This window comes from Leptonotus elevatus, chromosome 21 (genome assembly GCF_054856555.1).
Source record: "Leptonotus elevatus isolate MCC_2025b chromosome 21, RoL_Lele_1.0, whole genome shotgun sequence".
Taxonomy (NCBI): domain Eukaryota; kingdom Metazoa; phylum Chordata; class Actinopteri; order Syngnathiformes; family Syngnathidae; genus Leptonotus; species Leptonotus elevatus.
Genome location: NC_141259.1, coordinates 7441364 through 7464352, shown reverse-complemented (window position 1 = coordinate 7464352; position 22989 = coordinate 7441364). Strand labels below are relative to the sequence as shown.

Genomic DNA, 22989 nt, shown 5'->3' with positions numbered 1-22989 from the left:
TCGAGCTGCAAGTTCTGACTGTTGAATGATTCCGTTGTATTCACAATATGTGTGCCCCATGAGCAAAAATTAGTTCAGTAATGTATCTCCACTAAGAAGGATAGTTTTCACATTCTTGGGGATTTGAGTCTAAAGATTTTATTATGATAGGAAGCCTTCCTAAAAGTAATAAATAAATAAATCCAAGGTTTGACTCCCTTTGCAATCAGGCCAAGTAAGAGTAATCACGTTCAAAGTATGTGCTGTATTGTATGTTTGTATCTCTATGATTGTGTGTCTGTGTGTTAAGGGGTTGATGGGTCTCGAGGTTGGCTCCCGAGATAAGGCGGACATCTGTTAGACTGTCTTTATCTCTGGCAGAGCTCCTGACACACAGTAGTGGTAAGAATCCCCATCTAATCAGAACAGGCCCGGTCTTGTTGGGGGGCTTAGCATGACTGCCAGCTCTGGGAGCCTTCCATCCTGGGTTCTGCCACTACAACGCAAACAATTTTAGAACCGTGTTGTATTCACTTGGGAGGGAAAATCTCCAGTTTTTCTGACAAATTTTTAGAGGAGAGCTTTGTTTTTTTAGTATTTTTTTTTTCAGTTTTATTGAATTTTTCCCCCCGTTCTTCTGAATAATTGTTTTCATTTTTTTTTGTTAAATATGTTTTCCCTGTTTTTCCTGAATATTTGTTTCTCCTGTTTTTCTGAGTAATTTTTTCCTTGTTTTATAAAAAAATAAAAATACTCAACATGTTTTACGGAGTAAAAAAATATATATTTCAAATTTTTTCCTCCTGTTTTTTATGACAGAAAAAAATATTCAGTAAAACAGACATTTTGTTTTTTTAAATTACAAAAAAAAACAAAGCTCCCCAAAAATTGGTCAGAAAAACATTATTTTTTCCAAATGAAAACAATATGCTTCTGTACTTTTGTTTGATCCCCACCTTTTTTTAACGTGTTTTGCCTTTGTTACCTGTTATTCATTTGATTCCATATATAGCCGTAAATATAGGATTTGTCCTTTCCTGATAACAAATTCTAAATAAGATTTTGGTGTAGATGTTACTGAATCTCAATTCTTGAACTTTCGCCTTTGTGGGAACATGTGCATGACAATGTCACGGGGCTCAAAGAAAGTTACATGTATGCTTGGAATGATGAGTTTGGCTAGGACGAGCAGTCTTTTTTTCCTAATCGTTAGTTATCTACTTAGCGTCCTACCCAAAGTTGTGAATTCCGTTAGTACTGACAGACTGACTGTCAGTCCGTCACTGACGGACGGCCATTTTGCTATTAATTATTATTAATTGTCTGTCCGTATAATCGTCCCTAACCGGGTCAAGTACTAACAGACCTTTCAGTCTGTGACTGATGGACGCCCGTTTAGTTGACAATTGATAAATGTCGGACTGATAGAATGCTCACCTGTCTATTGGTCCTAAAATAGCGGTGATGCCGTAATGATGGAAGTGTGTTTAAAATAAAATGATGTGCTGACGATTACAGTTTGGTTCGACTTGAAAATATGACGGACCAGCAACATTTTTTAAATTGCCTACCTCTGGTCTTCCCATCTCGGCTTCCAATCAAACTGCTTCTACCATTTTGTCCTAAGCACCTGTATAAGGCAGCCTTATCCCCGTTGCTGTTTGCTACGTTTCCCAATCTATTTCTCTCAGCTCCGAGCAGCGCTGACCGTGTCAACTGCAGCCAACTTTCACGTCACACATAATACCCGTCGAGCCCCTTGACACAAATTGGCTGATATTGACTGCAAGGAGTCTCGCGGTGTATCAAGATTGATTTCGTTTTTCTTCCTTGTTTTTCTATCAGACGTTTGTTTGGCTCAGGTTTTGCTGTATGTGGGAGTGTGCGTGGGTGTGCGTTTCAGGGTAACAAGCAGTGACACCGGTCTACAGTGCTGTATGAAAGCGGTTCTTTGGAGGTTTAATGGATCTTGGTGGGCCTTGTCACTGTGTGTCTTGGGGTGTTTTTCCCTGTAGATCATGCAAGGGGATAGTTTATGTAACTGTGGAGGCCTACCCGTGTTAGGGGGATATATATGCATACAAGGGTCCATACTGTCCTGCACTGCCTTCAACCTATGAATGTGAATAGCTTGAGGCAATGATGATTGCTTTACAAAAGTAGATTTGCGGCAAAGATAATTCACATATTTTATACCATCTTTACGAGGACGATTGCATTTTAAATTCCAGACCGTTGTTTTTTTAAAGACTCTAAGAAAACAACCACACTAAATAAAACAGGACACTCGGCAGCCATTTAAATTGTTTTGTATTCCTCAACAGTCTTCACACAGGCCTTCATTTTCATTTTAATGACTGCCTGAAAGAACATTAGCACCTGGAGATACCATCTTTGCCTTGCTTTGATTGTAAGTTAATGATTATTATTGTTCCTCTCATCTCTGTAATGAAAATGTTTTTTCAAGTGAAGCAGTTCTTGTTAAAGGGAGTTAATTCACATTTCAGGAGAGCTAATCAGGAATGAAATGCCATAAACCAGATCACTGCTAGACATAAACATAATCTTCTCAACTTAATTATGCCCGGACTATGACTTATTTCAATTCATATTAAATCCTAGAAAGAGATGCTAACCAGATCAACCAGCAGAACGAATCCCACCTGCTGCACATCTTCTCCAGACAAACTAGCATATGGCATTCCCAAATATGGGCTGCCGAGTCATATTTTGTTCATTTCAAAAGTCAAAAGTCACACACCAAAACCCCCTTTAATGGCTTAATTAATGCCATTTTCCCCAAAATCCTTTCCATGTCAATTCTCTCAGAGGGAAACCTTTGACTGGTGTAAACCTACACCCCCAATCCTCTGACTGCCTTTGTTATGCTGAGACTCAACATGTGTCACTTTCATTGCTCTGCTGTTTCCCCAGCCTCTTTAGATAAATGCCAATTCAAAGGAGTGTGTGTGTCAGGAGAAATTATGGCATCACGTCCCATTGGAGAAAAGCCAGAAGTTGTCTTGTTTGAAGAAAACAGACACTACTTTAACTTGGGAAAGGGTAGCAGAGGTCTAAAAACTCAGGATAAGTAGTGTGCTAATGGAAAGTTATTTCAAGTAACTTGTAGTTTTTTTGTAGGTCGGTAACAACACGGTGCAGGATGTAAACAAGTGCACATGTCGGTGCAAAGCAGGACATTTGGGACAAAATGCACATTTGAAGATATATATAATGTAGTAGTTTTAAGACATATATACTGTAGTAGTTCTAGCCTTCTCTTTTGTTTTCACTAAAAAGTGTGTGAAGGGCCAAATTCCAGCCAAGCTTCCAAAACTGCAAAAGGTAAGCAAGCATGGAAGAGATAAGGGTTAAGCGCCCACAATCTCCTTTTTTTTTCCACCTCAGCTTCTGTTTCTTATTCTTGCCCCTACATTTGCAGTGAGCCGAGTTAAGGAGGGGATGTTATGGCCACGGTTCAGATGTCCTATTGTGATCATTTGATATACTGCCTCATGAAACGACAGCAGTAACTATAGCCATGTTTGCAATGTGGGTTACGACGGTAATAACGCTGTAGATGTGGTAATGTAGCGATATGGAGTCGCGCAGTTCACTGAACTTGCACATAATGGGGTAATCAATAGCTTTCACGGGTTTAATGATGAAAAAGTACATACCGTGTTTATTTTTGGCTGTGCAAAAGCATTTGAACAAAACCCAAAGGTTATGACAAAACATTCCCACGGAGACCATAGCACAGCATGGTTGCTTCAATGCAATGTAAGTGCAAGCTGTTGCATTTACCTCCTCCATGACGTTTCTATGGGAACACTGTTCTTGTTGCTGGCGCAAGGTATTTTTGTCTGCTGTGTGAATTGCTCTCAGCATATTGCGACATGTTTTGAGACTGAACATCATGTCCCAGGATTACAGGGATCTTGTGATTTTAGCTTCCGTTTTTTGGATTTACAAGTGTGACAGAAAATGGCAAGCTGTGTTGTATTCAGAATGGATCGCTGTTATTTGTGGTGCAAATAGTTTATTTGTCCCACTCAGTTGAGCCTCCGATGGTGAGTTTTGCTCCTATTTGAACCACTAATGGCAAATAGAAAGAAGGAGCATAAGAGGTGTTGTTTCCGAAACATTTACCACAACAAAACAATAAATGGGCTATTATACCAATCAATCAGGAGTACAGGTGTGCTAAATTAATTAATGAACTCACAATGGTGTATGGAAGGTGTGAATGTTTGGTGGTGGTCGGAGGGGCCGTAGGCGCAACACTGGCAGCCACGCTTCCGTCAGCCTGCCCCCAGGGCAGCTGTGGCTACTTAAGTAACTTACTGCCACCACAGGGTGTGAATGTGTGAGTGCATGAATAATGTATCCATTCCATTGTAAAGCATCTTTGAGTGTCTAGAAAAGTGCTATATAAATCCAATGCATTCTTCTTATTATTATTATTATTATAAAATTGTGGCACAGCTCATTTCATTGTACGGTTAAGCTCAAACTACCGCTTCCTGGTCCAAGTTTGAGTTATAGGGAATTTTTGTTTGCTAACTTGGGTGTCTGGAAATGATGCTAATAATGTGGCAAATGACATTGGGCTAAGACACAATTCTGCTTGGTTTCAATGCCTTGGACACTCGGTCCAAAAGACGAGCAGAACTGTCAACCCTGGTGGTATGTTGGTCCCGTTGGTTGGGATTGGGAATGATGCTGGTCCGACCTGGAAGACGTTAAGGTCTGCTGGGAATGTATAGCAGAGCATTGGGAGTTTCAACCTCCATCTCCAGCAGAACTCCGACCGTGTCCCGGAGAAGGCGGGGAACATTGAGTGGGCCATGTTCCATGCCTTCATTTTTGAGGTCGTTGATAGGAGCTGCCCCGAACATGTTGATGGACACTGACAATAGGTTATGCTATCAAGCTAAAGAAGGAGTCTTATCAGGAAAACTGCATCAAAAACTCGAGTGTGAGAGGAATTCATTGAGGCTATGGAGAACACGTTACATATGGATTCAAGGAAATTCTGGTCCACCATCCTGCATCTCAGGAGAGGGAAGCATGCTGACCTTGAGTTGATGTGAGTCATGAGAAGAATATTTTGAAGACCTCATCAATTCCATTGACAACCCAGTCTATGGACTCAGAGGTGCGTGTTCTCTGGGGTTTAAGTTGCCAAGGTGGATTAAAAGCTCCTTGGTGGAAGCATTTTAAGAATGGATGATGTGGATGTTAGGGACAGTGCCTCTGGATTGGCAGACCAGGGTAGTTTGTTCATTCCTCAGTCCCCTGGAAATAATCTATTCAGACGAGGGTCCGTTAAAAAGGCAAATGGCAGTTTCAGGAGCTGTTTTATTTTGTTGCGGCTGTGTAAACACACCCTCAGCGAGGTTCTGAAGTGAACCCAGCTAGTCTACATGTGCTTTGTGGATTTGAAGAAGACATTCAACCAGTACTGTGGAGGGTGTTCTGGGAATACAAGGTACTTTTCAGTCCCTGTACGCCCAGTGCCATAGTTTGTTTCCCTTTGCTACACATTCCGTTCATAACCTTTTTGGGCTTAAGTTCTTGGTGTTTCTAAGGTGGTTAAGGGGTGGAGTTTGGTGGCCTCTGACTGCTTTATCAAGCTTCTATCTTCAACTCACACAGCAGAACTTTACAGTCAAGTTGGGATGAGAATTAGAATCTCAAAATCTGAGGTCATGGTCTTCAGTTGTTGAAGGCTAAAGAGTTCTGTCTGGGTTGGGGATGAGATCCTACCCCAAGACATTCTAATTATTTGCCTATGCTATTACTGCTAGTTGTTTGACATTGATACCACAAGACATAGTAGCAGAGCATTTATTTCGAGCTGTAAACATTAATTTTGCCACTCGGTGCTCTAGAATGTGGCACACGCACTCAGTTTATTACCGATAATAAAGTGAGAAAAGATTTATTATGACAACTTTCTTGAATTTCAAAAGGGCATTGTGAGTATCAGCTCAACCAAAAACTGTACTGACACTATGTGGATTTTAGCAATGCAAATGTTCTTCATTGAGCCGAACAATTTCACACAAGTATAATGCACCACGACATCAGAGTTCTACAGTGTATGTTCACACACAAATATAGTGCCACATTAAGAAGTAGGCGCATGCTCTTTCACAGTCCAGAGTGGCTTCATAGCTGTTATTTAATGGTCATTTTGTTGTCAGCTATAGCATCTTCCCCCCTCCTCCCTGTTACCCAGTGGTAAGATTGTACGCTTTAGGCTCCACAAAACCAAGGATAAGCTTTGAATTGTCGCTACAATTTGAGCTATCAAATCATAATGGGAGGATGAGATTGCTTTTCTTTCTTCCGTTGGTATATGTGTGTAGGTGACACACGGTGGGTAGCTAAGCTGGTTTATATTACTTGGGCCTGCAGGCTTGGATTCATCTGTTTAGAGATCCCTTTAAACAGTTTTTTCTGCTAACTGTGGAAAATTCACTTTTCTTGTGTGTTTTTCACCATAATGCTTTTTTTGTATATCGAAATGTAGCTGGAAGCTTTTCGGTGGATTACTTGAATAGCATTGACTACTTCTTCTTTTTTCTTTTTTTCTTTTTGCTGTGAATCAGAGTCAGATCAGGAATGAACTGTGTTTTGTTTATTTCACACCTTTAAGGTAGTCAGTATTTTTGACATGAAAAGAAATGAGAGAACATATCAGAAAAGAATACATTGGTCCTTCTGTACATAGTGAACTATGCTAACACAAGAGTAGTGAGGTCAAGTTTTCCCTCTGCTTGTTGTCTTTTTACCACATTCTGCCTACATTGATCCCCCCTGCCTATTTTCTCACTGTAATGGATGATGTTGGCCCTCCCTCTCCACTGTTATTACAAATAATTGTCAATCAATATGCACTTAAGGCCCTGCGTTGGAATAATATTTTAACACATAATTTATTTTCATCGATGTTGAGCAGTCCTTTCCTTTTACAGGAGTCAGCGGTGACCACAACGCTTGCCGTCCTAGTCGATCAATTGATGCAATGAGATAAATACTCAACTGTAACAAATGTTTTGGTTACCTTTTTATTTACACTCTGGACAAAATATTACTAAGTTCTTATTATGATAAACTTTTTTTTTAAGTCAGAAATTGTGATACTATGAACTATGATTGAACCCTCAAAGCCTCAAGTGTTTTGTGGTCATTACTTTGCAGAATTTTTTTGACCAACCTCCCTGTTATGCCCTAAAAAAAATCCTTTTGATTTTCAATCATGTCCACAGCTGCTGTAGCTGAGGTCAAAGGTTAAATCAGTACATGTTCCTTGTCACCTCTCAACCCAGTCTGATGTCAAACCAAAATCACTTATAGATCTGAAAGGATATCCGATCCAAGATGCCCAAGGCGATGTGGGTCAAAGGTCATGCATGTGCATGTGTTTTGTCAGCACTATTTGTCAGTGGCAATTTTCATCAATTAGAGATCGTTTCACACATCGTCTGCCAAAAGTTGAACTCACCAAGGGGGTGCTTTACAAAACTAACACTTTTTGCTCCCATTGGCCCCGTTTGGATATAGAGCATGACAGGCTAAAGAGAAAATTATGGCATTGTATATCCTCAGATCAGGTCAGGCCTCTTTACTTTGTGGATACAGATCGGATAGCGGACTACACTGTTAATGAGATTAGATATGCCCTGTCAATGGGAAATACAGATCAGTGATGTATGCACAAATGTGCCTACACAAACAACACTTTTAGAGTGAATAACAAAAAACCTAGAATATTGTGCATGAAGGGGTTTCAGATGTTCGAGGGGAAAGTAAGCAACCACAATGGCGGATAGTGATTATTTTTTTTATTTTTTTGGTCTTTAAAACTTCTTTTGACCTCCAGCAAACTTTTGCTTCATTTATTGTTTTTATCTTATTTTTTAAGCATTCTGTACAGTTAAGTAGTTCACTGTGTAATTGTATGCAGGGAGATAGCGGCGTACTGTCACGTACGTCGTGTTACGTGGAGTTATGCCAAATATTTATGAATGATAAAAGCTATCTAGTTTTATACTCGGGTAAATTGTGCTTCACCATTCACGGTCTGTGTTTCCAAAGGGGTCGCCATTGTAGAGTGACGTCACATTGTAGTCCGTCGGTGAAGTCGTTCCCTGGACTTTGCAAGTGGGATTTCTGAGTTCAAGGGGGCGTTCCCATACACACTTCCTGGTTTGAAGTCGGAAAAGTCTGACTTCCGACCGTCCTTGAATGCAGCATTATATACACCTATTTATGTTAGTGTAGAATACACACTGTGGAATGTGAAAATGTTTTTGTGCATATTTACCTCGCCTTTCAAAACCCCGATATTGCCAATATTCAGGTTTTAAAAGAGTTATTCCCTGCATGTTAATGTACTCAGTTATTCCTGGATATTCGCTATACACGGTCAAACTCGGGCCCCGTCCCCTCACATATTTTCCAAAGCAAAAGTCAGCATTCATCTGTAATCTCCCTGGTTGATCTTAGTCCATCTTTAGTTGGTGCATGTGCACCAAGGGAGAGGATGCTGAAGGAAAAGACAGACGGGGAAGCCCGACTGTATCCTTGCTACGGGCGAGAGTACACAAGAAGCTACAAGACCTTTGAGAGCATTTAACATTTATGTTCATCTAATGCCAAGATCCCTTCATAAACTACTGTATATGGACAAAAGTAGTGGTACTGCAAAAAGAAAAGCATACCATGTCTTCCCCATTTGCAACTAAAACAGCGTCTACTATTCTGGGAAGATCTTCTGCAATATTTTGGAGCGTCTGTGGGAATTTATCCGGCAGAATATTTGTGAAGTCCGTGCTTGTGTATGTCAATCTCAGTTCCAGTTCATCCCAAAGGTTTTCGCAAATTGGCCACATTGGAATTGTTTAAGATTTTGCATTAAGATTTATGGGGAAATACTTGTGTGTGATTGATTTATCGAACTCATTCCATTGCGTGTTTCGGTTCATATTGTGGATAAAATCGAAATGTGTTTAGGCTGAGTGAAGAAATCATGAGCTGTAACAGATTTATGTCGAAGCTTGTGTCCCGCTAATGTTTTATAGCTCATGCTGGAAGCTGGTTCATGTTTCCCACTTTCAAATCTGAACAATAACAGTTTTTAGTTTTAGTTTGCTTTAAATCTTCTGGAGGAAGCCCGTCGACACCAGAAAATCCATTTGCACCCCCTGTCCTCATGCTATTACCTGAACAACGCTGAGCTAATGAACTCTGCAGAGTGGCAGGGTGGCACTTCCCTTATCCGTCTCTTTTTATTTCTGCCTTTTTTATTCACACCATTTGCATGATGCACCTTCCAGCGGCGGCTTTGTTCCTTGACGAAAGGGGGGCAGATTGCTCGGACCTAATCCTCAACCCCACTCTAATCAAACCTGCCGCTCCCTTCTTTGCATTTCAGCGTTGACTATGTGATGGAGGGAAGCAAGGCCAGATAGAGGCATTTAAATGTAAGTGCCGGCAGGCTAATCTCTTCAAATCCAACCTGCAATGTTCAGTCACTTTTCTTAGCGGCTTGTTGTTTTCGTAAAGTCATTCTCTTCCATACTGCTCTAACTTGAATGGATTTTTAAAAAATGTGACAGTTTACTCCAACCTCAGCAACGGAATTGCTTCTGTGAAACACCTCAGGCTGTAAATTATAGTCTGTGGATGTGTTTTGTTACAGAGTAGAGAACAAGAACTGACAGGATAAAGTTGGAGTTGAAATTGTATTTTTATATTTCTTCACATCAGTGATAAACCTCCATGACTTTTTCTCCAATCATGACTTTCAGCTCATTATATTTATCTCACTGTAACCATGACAAGATCCCAAGAAGATAAGTGAGATCATTTCTCTGGGTGTGGATATGATACAACCCCCCTTTCCTCCCCATTCTATGGTGCTGGAGCCCTGAAGCAAAACGACACAATAAAATACAGTTTTCAAAAGTGATCTGAGCACCCCAAAGCTCCTGTGACATTCAGTCTGGATAAAAATCTTTGGGGTGGAATCAGCAACATCCCCAGCAGTCTCAGCATTTCACCACCGGGAGGAAAAAAGCAATAAAAGTAGAGCGATAAGATGAGCTGATGAGGAAGACATTTTTGGCACAAATGATGCTGCCAGTGTTTTTTGTTAACTCTTGCGCCAATCTTTTTTGTGTCGCTTTCATTGTATGACTGCTTTGTTACGAAGCTGTAGGCCCTGATTTACACTCTTGTACAAAACCTGCACTATGTTAAAGGTGGATTTTTACAGCATATTTATGTGCACCTTATTTTTCGCACTCAGTTCAGCACTTGTTTTTTTTCCAGGCTCACACTATGCTCCCCTTTGGTAACATGGTTTGAGCCTAGTCTTTTTTAACCTCTCCCCTTTCTTATCTAATATCTCAGGGTGCTAAAAAGTGAGTAGTGACAACCTCTCCGTCGTAGCTCCCTCTGTTGGTCATTGTTGTTCATGTTTCTTGGGTGGGTTGTGCCTGTTAAGTCAATTTTGTTCTGTAAATTGCAATAAAGTTAGAATAAAAAAGTGTTCGTCTTCTTCGCTGATTCTTCTTTTACGCTTTCCGTTAACTCCCTGTGGTTGCGCTACAGCTCCACTCCAGACTTGGCATATACATTACAGCCGTTAAAGTCTTTTGGACACACGCAAGTCTTGAAATGCTTCTGTGTGTACGAGATTTGTTTGAGGAACGAAGCCGCTTTGCTTCCGTTTGGACGGGGCCTGAATACACCAACACTAATGAGACACACCTGGGGAAGGGAAGGCACACACAGGTGGACATGGTTAGACATAACGAGACAAGGGAAGAAACCAGGAACACATGACAAAACCTCCAACCACAGACAAAAACAACAAGAACACCCATAACAAACAAAAACCCAACCCCCACCGAACCAGATGCATTAAGAAATCACTTATAAGGTCATTCATTCATTAATTGGCATTCACAACTATAGTTACAATATTACCTTTGTTTATCCAATCTCTTCTGCCCAAGTCATAATGGTGCAAGAAATGTGAAATGTATAGACCCTCTATTAGACTAATATAGCATAAGAGGCAGCATGAGACTACTGCTTAGTGGTCTCCTTTTGTGTTGGACCTCCCTTCACAGTATACGCCCCTCGTAATTCCGTGGACCCCCCACCCCACCCTCACCCTTAGCACACAAAGAGGAGACAGAGTTGGCCTGGGTAATTGGGATAATAATTATTGCTGCATTTACTGCCAGCTGGGTGCCTGAGAAGGTCAGGGAACAGCGTGAGGACAGCCTTATCTCCGTGTACTTGCTGGCGACCATATGACAACAGACAATAGGAGCAAGCTTTGGCCCCGAACAGAGCAGCATGGCACAGGCCCACCTTCCACAGACAAAAGACAACAACCACACAGCGAGCATCACAAGCGCCACATTGACTTACTGGCAGAATGAATGGCTGCACTGTAGCTAGTCGTAGTGGTCTGGCAATAAAGGCCAAAATGGAGATGGAAAGGGGAATGAAACAAAAGCAGTAGAGTAAATGGAAAACAGCTATAGCCAGAAATAAAAGGAGAAGAAAATAAAAAAAAAGGCCCCTTTCCACACTTGTAAGTTAAAACCATGAACTTGTTGCTTTTAAATCCTTGTGCCATTCATGACATCAATGGCTATAGTCTGGATGACACCAATGACAAAGGCATTCTTAATTTATGAAAAGGACTTTGACCTCCCTATTCAAATTCTACCTTTTATGCGCCAGCCTGGTAAAGGCTCAATGAAAAATAGCAGTGAGAGGTTAAAAGTCAACTTTCTTTTCCAGCCATTCTGTTGATCTCATTCAACTAGCCCTCCGACCTTACCCCTCTCTGAGTTACCATGGCACTGAAAACCCCTGGAGCAAAGCTCTTCATAAATCAGAATTTTACTACGCTTTTAAAGTACATGTAGTGACGGCTCTATTTTATTCCATTAAGTTGGAGCGCTTTCAGTGGCCCATGTTTCAGGAAAAGAATGCAACAGTTTCCGGATGCATCTTTCTATGCACAGGCGTGAGAACAAGCCTGTGGAAAAAAAAAAAGGGGGAAAAAACATGGGTAGGAGTTCTTTGCTTTCCCTTGTGTGACTTCTCCTACCCCGCTTTCTTGCTTTTGCTAACTGAGAGAAGGAACTCTGACATGAATCTTGTTTTATGACAACTCGTTTGCAAAACTCCAAATGAGGATCAGCTATTTTCCCCCTCTCCTTGCACTTTTTACATGTAGGCCTAGCTTAATTAGATTAAAAGGGAACTTGGCAACATCCATACTAATGTTTCTTACTTAATGTCACTGTCTCCACGCAGCTTGATAATCAGAGCTGGACCACCAAATCGTTACATGGGTGACAGGTATTGCTATAAAAGTGTTATCTTGACTTACTTACTGTAAGTCATACACATCCACCACTATTGCGTCTTGTTTCTTGTTATTGAAATGTTTTATTGAATTGTCTCGTCTCTCTAGTCTAAGATTTATATTCTATTTATATAAGACAGTCCTGGTTTTGAGCCTTGTTTCCCAGCGGATTTCGTGAGCCCTACTGTTTTGCCGCAGTTTTCCACAGGTCCCGACCCAGCGTCCCATTTTTCCCAACAAGCTAATTGTTTGGGCCATGTGTATGTCAACCACACAGTTGTCATATAGATTCATACGATAATCCAATAACCGGAAAATTTTAATTTAACTGTTAACTCATTCAAACCCAAAAACGTATAAATATATTTGTTAATACTTTGTGCTGCAATCCCCAAAACGTATGTATACGTTTGTATGTGTTTTTTTAATGCTAGAGCATACAGAAGGCTTTGATACAGCTTCTGACATGATTGCTTAGAGCAATTGTAGTTATTGCAAAGAACGGCCAGCAGGTGGCAACAGAGTATAAGAGATCATCCAGGGCCATGTTGCAACAAGCTCTTTTTCCTAGTGTTTTCAACAGGTATGTGAATAATGATGAAACATAGCTATATTCTAATGCTAATTGCTGTAAAACAGATACAAATATGATTTTTTTTTTCAATGAAAGAAGAGACTCTCATCTTTCTTTTGGTAGCTTCCATGTTTTTATAGCAATACGACAGAATATTCTGTGGACCTTGCAAAATCTGTCAAAATCGAGTAAAACAGCCAGGAGCAAAGGGAGTTGCTACAGTGAAAATAGCTGGGAGTGAATAATTTAAATTCCTTTCCTTTTGTACGTCATATTGGAACTAGATCTACTTACGTGTCTAAGAATCATGGGAAATTTTGTCCTACTAAGTCTAATGCTGCGGTTGCCAGTCAGACCCAATGCAAGCTGAGCTTTTCTGGCGACATATTTCCAATGGTGAGTACATTGTCTTATTTACAGCTGTTGAACTGCCAATCAAGATCAATTTAGCATTAGCTAAAGTAATAACACAACCACGGGTCACCAGATTGACTCATGATTAAATTTGTTATAAATAGATCCTGGTGAAAAAGTATTGTATATTTGATATTCTGCGAAAATGCTAGCATCCCAGTTTTTAATTTTGAAAATCTAGTCACCCTAAATTAGAATGCATACTTTTTATTTATTTTTTTTATTTTTATTGAATTGTCTTGTCTCTCTTGTCTAAAACTTATATTGGGCCAATCCCATCTGAACATGGCTTGCTGGAACAAAAAAGGGTCTTCCCCACCAAATGGTTCCCACAAAGTTGGCAGCATAACGACTACAGCTAAAAACCTATCCCTTGCGTGTCATTACAACCTCCTCCCTTGTTGCCGCACACTGGGGCAGAGGAGTACGAGAGTCTCCGACTGTCTGACGGTCATGACAGTAATGATGACTACATGATTCCCCTTTCTCTCTCACTGTTCCTCTGCGTGCCTTTTCATCCAAGGAGATGAGTAAAGGTCTATAGTTCATTATCTGAGAATTTCCTCTTGAAAGGGCACAGCTATAGTTGGAGCATGTGGCAAGGTCTCATTACGACCATCACTGTCACATAATATCTGCCCACTTACATTCAAGACAAAGGAAGCTTACTTCTCTGGACCAGGTCAGTTCCACGTTCATATTCAAATCCAACTCAGGAAATGATTCTGAAATCGCCTGTAACGAAATTGCCATCTCGAGCCATTAGCGCTTGACTTTGCAAAGACCGCCATTACTGATAGAAGCAATGGAGAGCATTTGACTGGGCAAAGAGATTGCCAATTTACGTTGCACAAGCTTGAAAATCTCCCTTTTATAAAATGTTGTAATGACTTAGAGAAAATGTGGATTTATGCAAAGAAAAATATAACCTGCCAGGGATGGAGTGACCAGATTTTACTTGGTAATACTCAAGTGAAGGAACAACATCATATGTCTTACAATAAGGACAGGCCACACACAGTCAAGCACATGAATGGAATGATGTTAATCAGTTTTATAGGCCGTTTTATTTAGATGTTATAAAACATTATATATTTATGTTAACATTTGACCATGCATCAAAACAAATCTGCCTTCTCGTCGTATTTGACTTTTTTTCTGTTCTTGGTCTTTGTCTTTAACAAATGTTCAGAACTTAGAACTTAATAACACAAAATGTCAAGACCGACCTTATTTTAACCAAAGTGTTAAGGTGGCTTTGCGTCTCTCTGCATGGATGTCATACCCAGTTTTGGGGAATTAACACTGTGTGAACGTCGGCCAATTGGCAACTGCTGTTTACTGCTACCAGCTGTGTTTCCTTCTCTCTTACACATCAATCCACTTTCTTTCTCTTCTCACCCCTCTCATTAATCTTTACAAGATCCCAGAGTATGGCATGAGTTAAGCATTGCCTTACTGTATAAACAGGCCTTTCAGGCCTGATTAAGCTGTTCTTCGGGAATGATTCAGTTCTAATAGCACTGTAACAGAAGATGCCACTTGTGAAGTTGTTTCTATTTTGGTTTTTGTTAGCTAATTTAATCTGTCCTGAAAATCATGTATACGTCTGATTTTGACCTTATTAATTTACTGGGAAAATGTGTTCAGGGATGTGACTGACTATCCCCCCACATGTGCAGACTTCCAAAAGTAAAAAGATACCAGTTAGATCACGTTTGGAATTTTTGAAGGTGGGCAGAATATATAGGGGAGATGTAAGAAGGCATGGGATGATTAATTTATGTAATGTATATTTTCAAATGCAAAACCACTAGAGTTCCAATCCAATTTGCCAGTCAGTTTATCCTTAAGCCTGTCAACAACAGTTTATATTTAGGGCTACAGGCTATGGCTCTTTTGGGTCACTTCATTTATCAGTCGACTGTAGGAAACTAGAGAAACTCAGTCCACATACAAATGTAACAAGATGTATTATAATTTGATGTTTACATTTGCCACTACATTTAATATTCTACACAGTAAATTATGTAGGGTTAAATTGACTCTATTTAGCGTGGGACCAAATAGACTCTGTTTTATAGTAGGCTCATATTTACACTTGGAAGAGAGTAAAATAAAGAATTGGGGGGAAAAAAGTCACTCAAGGGTCGAGGAATGAACTCACAACCTTAAATTTGGGAGACTGTCACACTACCACCTGAGCAATGCCCCTCCTACTGTTTGCTTATCTCCAAGAGGAAACCAAAAATATTGTTTTTGGTCACTTGGAGTTAGGAAGATTCCAGCTGACACGGGCAATATACTAACACACGGCGTGGCTCAGGGAATAGATCGGCAGTCTCCTAAGCTGAAGGTCGTGAGTTTGTTCCCCAACCCTTGAGTGTCTTTTATTTATTTGTTTTTCAATTCTTTATTTAACTCTGTTCCAAGCGTAAATATCACTCTAAAACGGAGTGGATTTGGTCCCACTCTAAAAAGAGTCAAATTTACTCTCCAGAATTTACTGTTTGATTAGTTATTTGTCCATCCCTCCATCCATCAATTGTTTTAACCGCTTATTCCACAGAAGATTCACAGGGGTGCTGGAGCCTATCCCAGCTGGCTTCGGGCAGTTGGCGGGGTACACCCTGAACTGGTTGCCAGCCAATCCAGGGTTATTTGTTCAATAGGGGACATTCATGAGCATTTCAATATTGTCAAAAAAAGGTAAATGCACTACTATTCCAGTCACGTGGCTGATTTCCATAGTTAGTCCATCCTATTTAACAGTATACAATTTACAGTATATGGATAACAATAAATTCAATAATCACCAATAGAAATAATATCTTAAGTCCATGGGGCAAGCACTGTACAATAAACTCATGCCAAGAGTCTTGACATTGGACCACTGTAACACTTAAAACCAATGTTTTCTTAATGCCTTCGCACTGAACGGTAACAGCAAGTTGTCAAAGGGCAATTATTGATTAGTGCATTAGAAGGTAGTGGTTTTCCCATAACTGGAGGCTATATGCTCACTCAGCAGGTTAAAAAAACCCCCACTATTTAGAGTTTTCCAAACACTTGCCTTTTAATTAAAAGTCACATACCTTGTTAATGTTTTTGTTCCCATGCTGCCATCCCCAGCCCCCAAGGCAAGGGGTGTATGGACCATTCTGTGCATTTCTCATAACAGTATCTAAATGTAGGTGAGACTCACTGGGGCATTCATTCACACGTCAACTAGCATAGTCACCATCTGGGCCCAAACCCATGACCGCCTGGTTTCTTTCGGCAGCCTTTGGGTAGGGGGTGGGGTTAATCCTCTGCAGCTTGTCTGGGAAAATGCATGACATCCCTTCACTGTCACCCATATCTTTAAACCACCTGAAGGAGATGGTCTTTTGTCATCAATGCCCCCCTCATCTCATTTCAATTAGAGTGCCACCTAACAGGGCTTGAAAAATTCTCGCGGTCATTACAAGGCACATTAAAGAGCCTTGGCTGAGTGCTTTTGTTGTGTCTCATTTAAAATGGGACACCTTATTGGGTTTTTGCCCACATAGTCTTGCCATGAAATGAACTGGCGACACTGAGCTTTTTATGGGACTAAAGCTAATTAAGTCTCAGGTGGCTCTTCTGATGTGTCAGTTTTCAGTTGCAGTTTTCCTATAAAGAAGGGTTCTGCGAATGTGCATAAGAAACTGATGTGGTTCAGTACCTCCAATAAGGTTCAGAACCACTGATGTAGACATATACTTGTCTGTATAGATACTGACTGACAGTGCTACTTATTAGCATTTTTGGTCAGAAGGGAAGTGATGACCAACAGTCTTGATCGTTGAAATCATATCTGTGACTATTAGTGTGTCTTTACTGGAAGTCGTAGCCCACACAGGAGGCTATTAAAGCTTTAGCAGATGCCATAGAGGCTTTTGATTGATGGATGCCTGATACAAGATGACGAATGTATTCTCACATTCAACAGAGTGCTGCAATGGGATGCCAGGGCCCGCTGTGGATTGAGCAGTTTAAGGCAGCGTTAAGGCTTCATTAAGGCAGAGCGCCACCATGGCCATTGATCATAGCAGTGACATGTCAACATTATGTCTGGTGGAGTTGATAATGATGTCATGAATGTGAAGGTCAAGGGTTGAAGGGCCATTAACATATGTTAACCTCCTTGATACTGATGGAAGATAGCGTAATGGAGGCATTTATATTTACCCTGTGACATTGCCAGTTGTTGGAGCGCCAATCTTACCTGATAGGTGGGTTTTGTATGTGGGTGTGTGATAATTGTTTCTAAAATATTGTTTAATACAACAAATATTGTTTAATACAACAAATATCGTTTACGTGTTTTTAACTCATTCTAATCCAAAAACGTGTAAACGCGTTTTTTAATACTTTGTCCTTCACTCCTGAAAACGTATTTACACGTTTTTTATGTTTGCTTGTTTTTGATGCAAGAGCATACAGAAGGCTTTGATGAAGAGGTGGCTTAAAGCAATGGTAGATATTACAAAAAACGACCAGCAGTGGGCAGCAGAGTATAAGAGATCAGACAGGGACATGTTGCAACAAGCTCTTTTTGCCAGTGTTTTCACCAGGAATGTGAATATTGAGGAAACTCAGCTATATTCTAATGTTCAATTCTGCTGAACAGAAACAGATACAAATATACTATTGTTTCCTCATGAAAGAAGAGACTCGAATCTTTCTTTTGGTAGGATCCATGTTTTTTTTTATCAATAGAACACAATATTTTGTGGGCCTTGCAAAATTAATGAAAATCCAGTAAAACAGCCGGGAGCCAAGGGGGTTGCTTCAGTGAAAATGGCTGGGAGATGTAATACCACATTATTGTAAAAGTCAAACTAGTCATAAATTGGATGGACTGGGTTGTCACCAATTTGGTGATGATTAATGGGAATGAAATCACTCCAAGTGATATGTAACCACTGGGAAGTCCATCTGTCAGTATACGCCAGCCTCTTGAACCTTCCATTGATTACTACACAATATTGATAGCCTAAATTGAAATGATGCCGCCAGCCATATTTTTCCCTTCTGTTCATATGTCTATGTTGCCATTACTAAAGGTCAGGAACTTTGACCTTTGGCCTCCTTCCTCATTCGTAATTTTGTCTTTAAGATTACGGCTCCAAGACTTAATCCAGTAATGGAGTAGAAGACCAATTGGCGGTTGGGCGAACTACCCCTCCCCTGCCTTTTCCCCAATGTCATACTCTGTACGTCTATTCACTCTGTAGAAGTAGCACACACTAACAACCCCCCCCCACCCCACCCCACCCTCTTCCAGTCTTCACCACTTAAATTCGTGACCAGCTGTGCCGGCTGCAAGAAAATCATTTTATTCCATCTTTTTAATTCTGGTTTAGTGCTATCAATATTTTTGTTGTTTAAAGTGGCCCTGACCCTTGCTGTGCTCTGACAAGAATCCCCTGTGCCTCTTTCATTAATTATATATCGAAGGAGCAGTGGCAACGTGTGTGCGTAGTGGATTCTGCATTGGGTCAAGGCTCACCTGCAGAGTGTGAGTCAATGACATTTAAAAAGTGAACAGTTGCTCAGTATTTACCACCGTATGGCATTCTGCTTAAGTAAATGAGATACTTTCCAGTTGTAGACATTCTAGATGGAACCTCTGGGGCCCCGGTGCCCTTATAATAGACAAGATTCTTGCTTGTTAGCCTCTAAAGGCTACTTTTGTCGGCTGCACTGAAATTCAGGGTTTGTCTATATATATATATATATATATATATATATGTTTTTTTTTTTTTTAATACAGTATTGATTGTCTAGTTATGACAATACTTGGGTCCTACGGACGAATTGAATCTATAAATTTGGTCTTGAGTAGAAAATGTTAATTCCTGCAGTAAACACTATTACTTAGTAATTATTAAGTGTTCACTGACCACGTTTTTGGCTAGCATCCGCAAAATCCTGGTTTGCAAATTTTCTCTGAATAATAACAAAAATAAAATTCATCTTCATCCTTCTTCCCTTTATAAAAATAACCAAATGTATTGCAGATGTAATCTTTTCTTTTTTTTTGCAATCGCTGGAGGTCCCAGTGGCTGTCCATCACCCATCCAATGGAACCTTTATCTTTCTGTCTTTGAATTAAATGTTAGTTCACAGTGCGATGAAATAAAGATGAGCTCAGCCTCAGACTTGATACGAGATTGCCAGAGGGCGCAGCCTTAACAAGTCCATCCCATCTTCTGCCGCACTAAGATACTGAGGACAAAGAAAAAAAAAGATAATGCTCAAAATTTCAATCAACAGTTATCAGATAACATTGTGTTTTAAAGACATACCGGAGCTCCCATCGTTCAGCTTCTTTTGCTTCAAGTTGGAAAAGAAAAACAAGCAAAGCTTTTTACTTCCTTGTAATGTTATACTTCTGATTAAAACTTTATTTTTCTATTATTCGTATTAGTCTGGCCTAAACTCTGACATGCATATGCTCATGTGACAATTGGCTATATATCGGATTACTCTTCTATTAGCTATTGTGTGTGTTTATGGGTCAGACTGAGACTCAGCACATTGACAGAAGCGAATACGGGGACTGTGGCATTGTTTGCATCTTTGCGTTAAGCCCCGTGGTGTTGGAGACATCTGCCAAATCCTCCTGGATCAAAGGATGACTATTACACCGACGGGCATCCATAGGCCGGCACCCACCCCCAAAAGCAGCTTTAGAGGGCTCATGACCTCTGTCAACAGTTCAGGTTAAAAAACACAGGTGGGAGATGTGTAAATACTCTGAAACACAGCAGCTAATCACAAAGCTGCATTCATCAATGGATACAAATATTTACGTTTCACAAGTTCACATTACTTTTAAAGCCTTGATGCTACGTGTCTTGTCCCCGTCTTAATCAAATGTTTATCAACCTGTGCACGTCTTTTTCAAGAAATTAATTTGATAGCGCCCAAGTGTGGATATTGCTGAGGTTGCCTTTGAAATTCCATGTCGAATTCCCGCCTGTTGAACCCCACCCCCATTACTTCCAGATTTCTCTTGGGGCAATTTTCATTCATAGTTCATTGAAAAATTGATTGAATTGCCGTTTTAGTTTATTTTTAATTTTGCTTTGCTGATTATCATCAATTCCACACCCAATCATCAAATCTACAACAATCCAAAGCAATGGTAAAGCGAAACGTTTTTCTTTCTTTGACTAATGTGCTAGTGAGTAAAGTCCTTGACACACCAATCCGAGGTCGGGAGTCGGAAAGTCGCCGGGTGTCGACATGCGCCGTCTGATTATCGTATAAATCACCGTCGTCGCCTTTGATAGAGCATCTGGGGGGTTTTCGGCGGATTAATTCAACATTTTGAATCGTGTCGGACCGCCATGACATTTGATCACTCTGATTGACTGTTGGCTAGCAATAGCAAAAACAGGAAATGACAAACGAGGAAAAAGCAGTAAGCGATGGAAAGCCTTTACGATTTTGTTCATTTTGCACATTAACACCGTTCGTATTTGGACGTATAATGTCTATCCGGGTGATTTTTCTAACAATGAGGAATAGTGACTACCACCGCCGATGGTATGGAGAGGTATTACTTCTCACGCATGCGCAGAAGATACTTAACTAATTTGCTCCCAAAAACGTATACAAAGGTTTTATTTTAAATATTGCCATGGTACCAAAAACGTATTTATATATATATATATTTTTCATGTTTTTTATGCTAGAGCATACAGAAGGCTTTGGTGCCGCCTCTGAGCTGAAGAGGTCGCTTAAAGCAATGGTAGTTATTACAAAAAACGGTCAGCAGGTGGCAGTAGAGTATAAGAGCTCAACCAGGGCCATGTTGCAACAAGCTCTTTTTCCCCAGTGTTTTCAACAGATTTGTGAATAATGAGGAAACTTAGCTTTATTCTAAAATTAATTGCTGCAAAACGGAAACAGATACAAGTATACTTTTTTTTTCCTGAGGAAAGAAAAGACTCTAATCTTTCTTTTGGTAGGTTCCATGTTTTTATAACAATAGAACAAAATATTATTTGGGCCTTGCAAAATCAGTGAAAATCCAGTAAAGCAGCCGGGAGCGAAGGGGGTTGCTTCCGTGAAAATGGCTGGTAGTGAATGAATTGGCATTGGTGTCTGTTTGTTACCGTTTGTATTTTCGTAATTTTCCGGGTGCAACGTGCTGTCGGTCAGGCCAACGTTGGCATCGGTCACATCCCTTCTCGTCTCATTTGCCCGATTCTGTGACTGATGCTAAATGCTAGATGCTTAAGAATATAGGTAATTGCATAAATTGGACTCATGTGTCTCTGACCATTTTTACGATCCCATCATGTCTTGGCAAAGAGAGGTTGTGGCCTATGAATCGTTATGGCAATAATGTTATAGTCACCGCTGATGTTCTCTACGGACTTTTCTGTGTGAGCGACCTCTCCCTGCACCCAATTTTGCAGTGTAATGTCCAATTATGGCTGGACATTTGACTTTGTTAATTGAAAATCTTTGAGACGAGGAATATTCTCTTGAGATAACAATAGGATTTGTTTTATATGAATTCAGGTACGGCAAATTTTCTTAAGAACAAATTAAATGACAAAAATGATGTAGGAAGATATTAGTGGTAGAAGCCCATTGATTTTCTAATGAGCAGCTTTTCACATAACTGAAAGCATTAGCTTCCTTTCACTCTAGTGGACCACTTAATTGCAACAACCATATAAAGTGTATGCTTCCTGCACTCCTTTTCATATGAGCCATAAGAAGCAAATGGGGTATAACTAATACAATTGATTTTGGTAAGACAGTAGGAAAGAAGGGGACCAAGTGCTACTTAGGCCAGATCACAAAATCTCTGCCGTATCTTGTGCTTTTTAATGATATTCTAATCTGCCATCTGTCACAAATCCAAATAAACAATCACTTGCACCATTGACATACGTAAGTGCTGCTTTAGAAGACGTACAATAACAGCGTCGCTGATGTCACCCTTTGTTCTGCTTTTTTTTTCTTTTCTCTCACATGCTCTTGATTAACCTTTCACTTTTTTCACTCCACACCAAACCCAGGGACCCCCGTCTACCCTTCAACTTTTATCTCCCTTTCCTTCTCTCACCCGTTCGCCTCCACTCCCCACAACAGCAGCTCCCAACCTCGACTGCCGAAATTCCTAACCTTTTGTCACTTTCATCCCTTTTGTATGCGTACATGCAGGAAGCCAAGCTGGTTTTCTCATCATAATTATGTGTTTTGTTGTGCGCTGCCTCTGTAGCTGGTGATAAAAGGGGAAGCTTGATTAAGCTGAAGGAAAGGCTATTGATTCCTATTGACTGGCCTCTCAAAGCCCTTTAATGTTGGGGATGTAAATGAAGGTTTTTCGCAGTGTTTAATGACAGTGTGCCAAAAAAATCTGCCGTCCAAAAAAAAGACATGCACAGTGGTGCCTTCTTAAGCCATATCAGTAAATTAGGTGGGATGGTGCTAGCTGCGTCAGCTTCATAAATTTTGCAGTAAGCTAAAAAAAATAAATCACTACTTATCACACCATTTTTGTTTCCTTCCCATTTAATTAATTGTACATCACAATTGTAGTTTTAAAGCCAAAAGT

General features: G+C 40.3%; 1 protein-coding gene across 1 annotated transcript in view; it reads left to right on the top strand.

Annotated features, from left to right (window-relative positions):
* LOC147155715 (partitioning defective 3 homolog) overlaps window positions 1-22989 on the top strand; it is a 262547-nt gene that overhangs the window by 227272 nt on the left and 12286 nt on the right. The window lies entirely within an intron of this gene.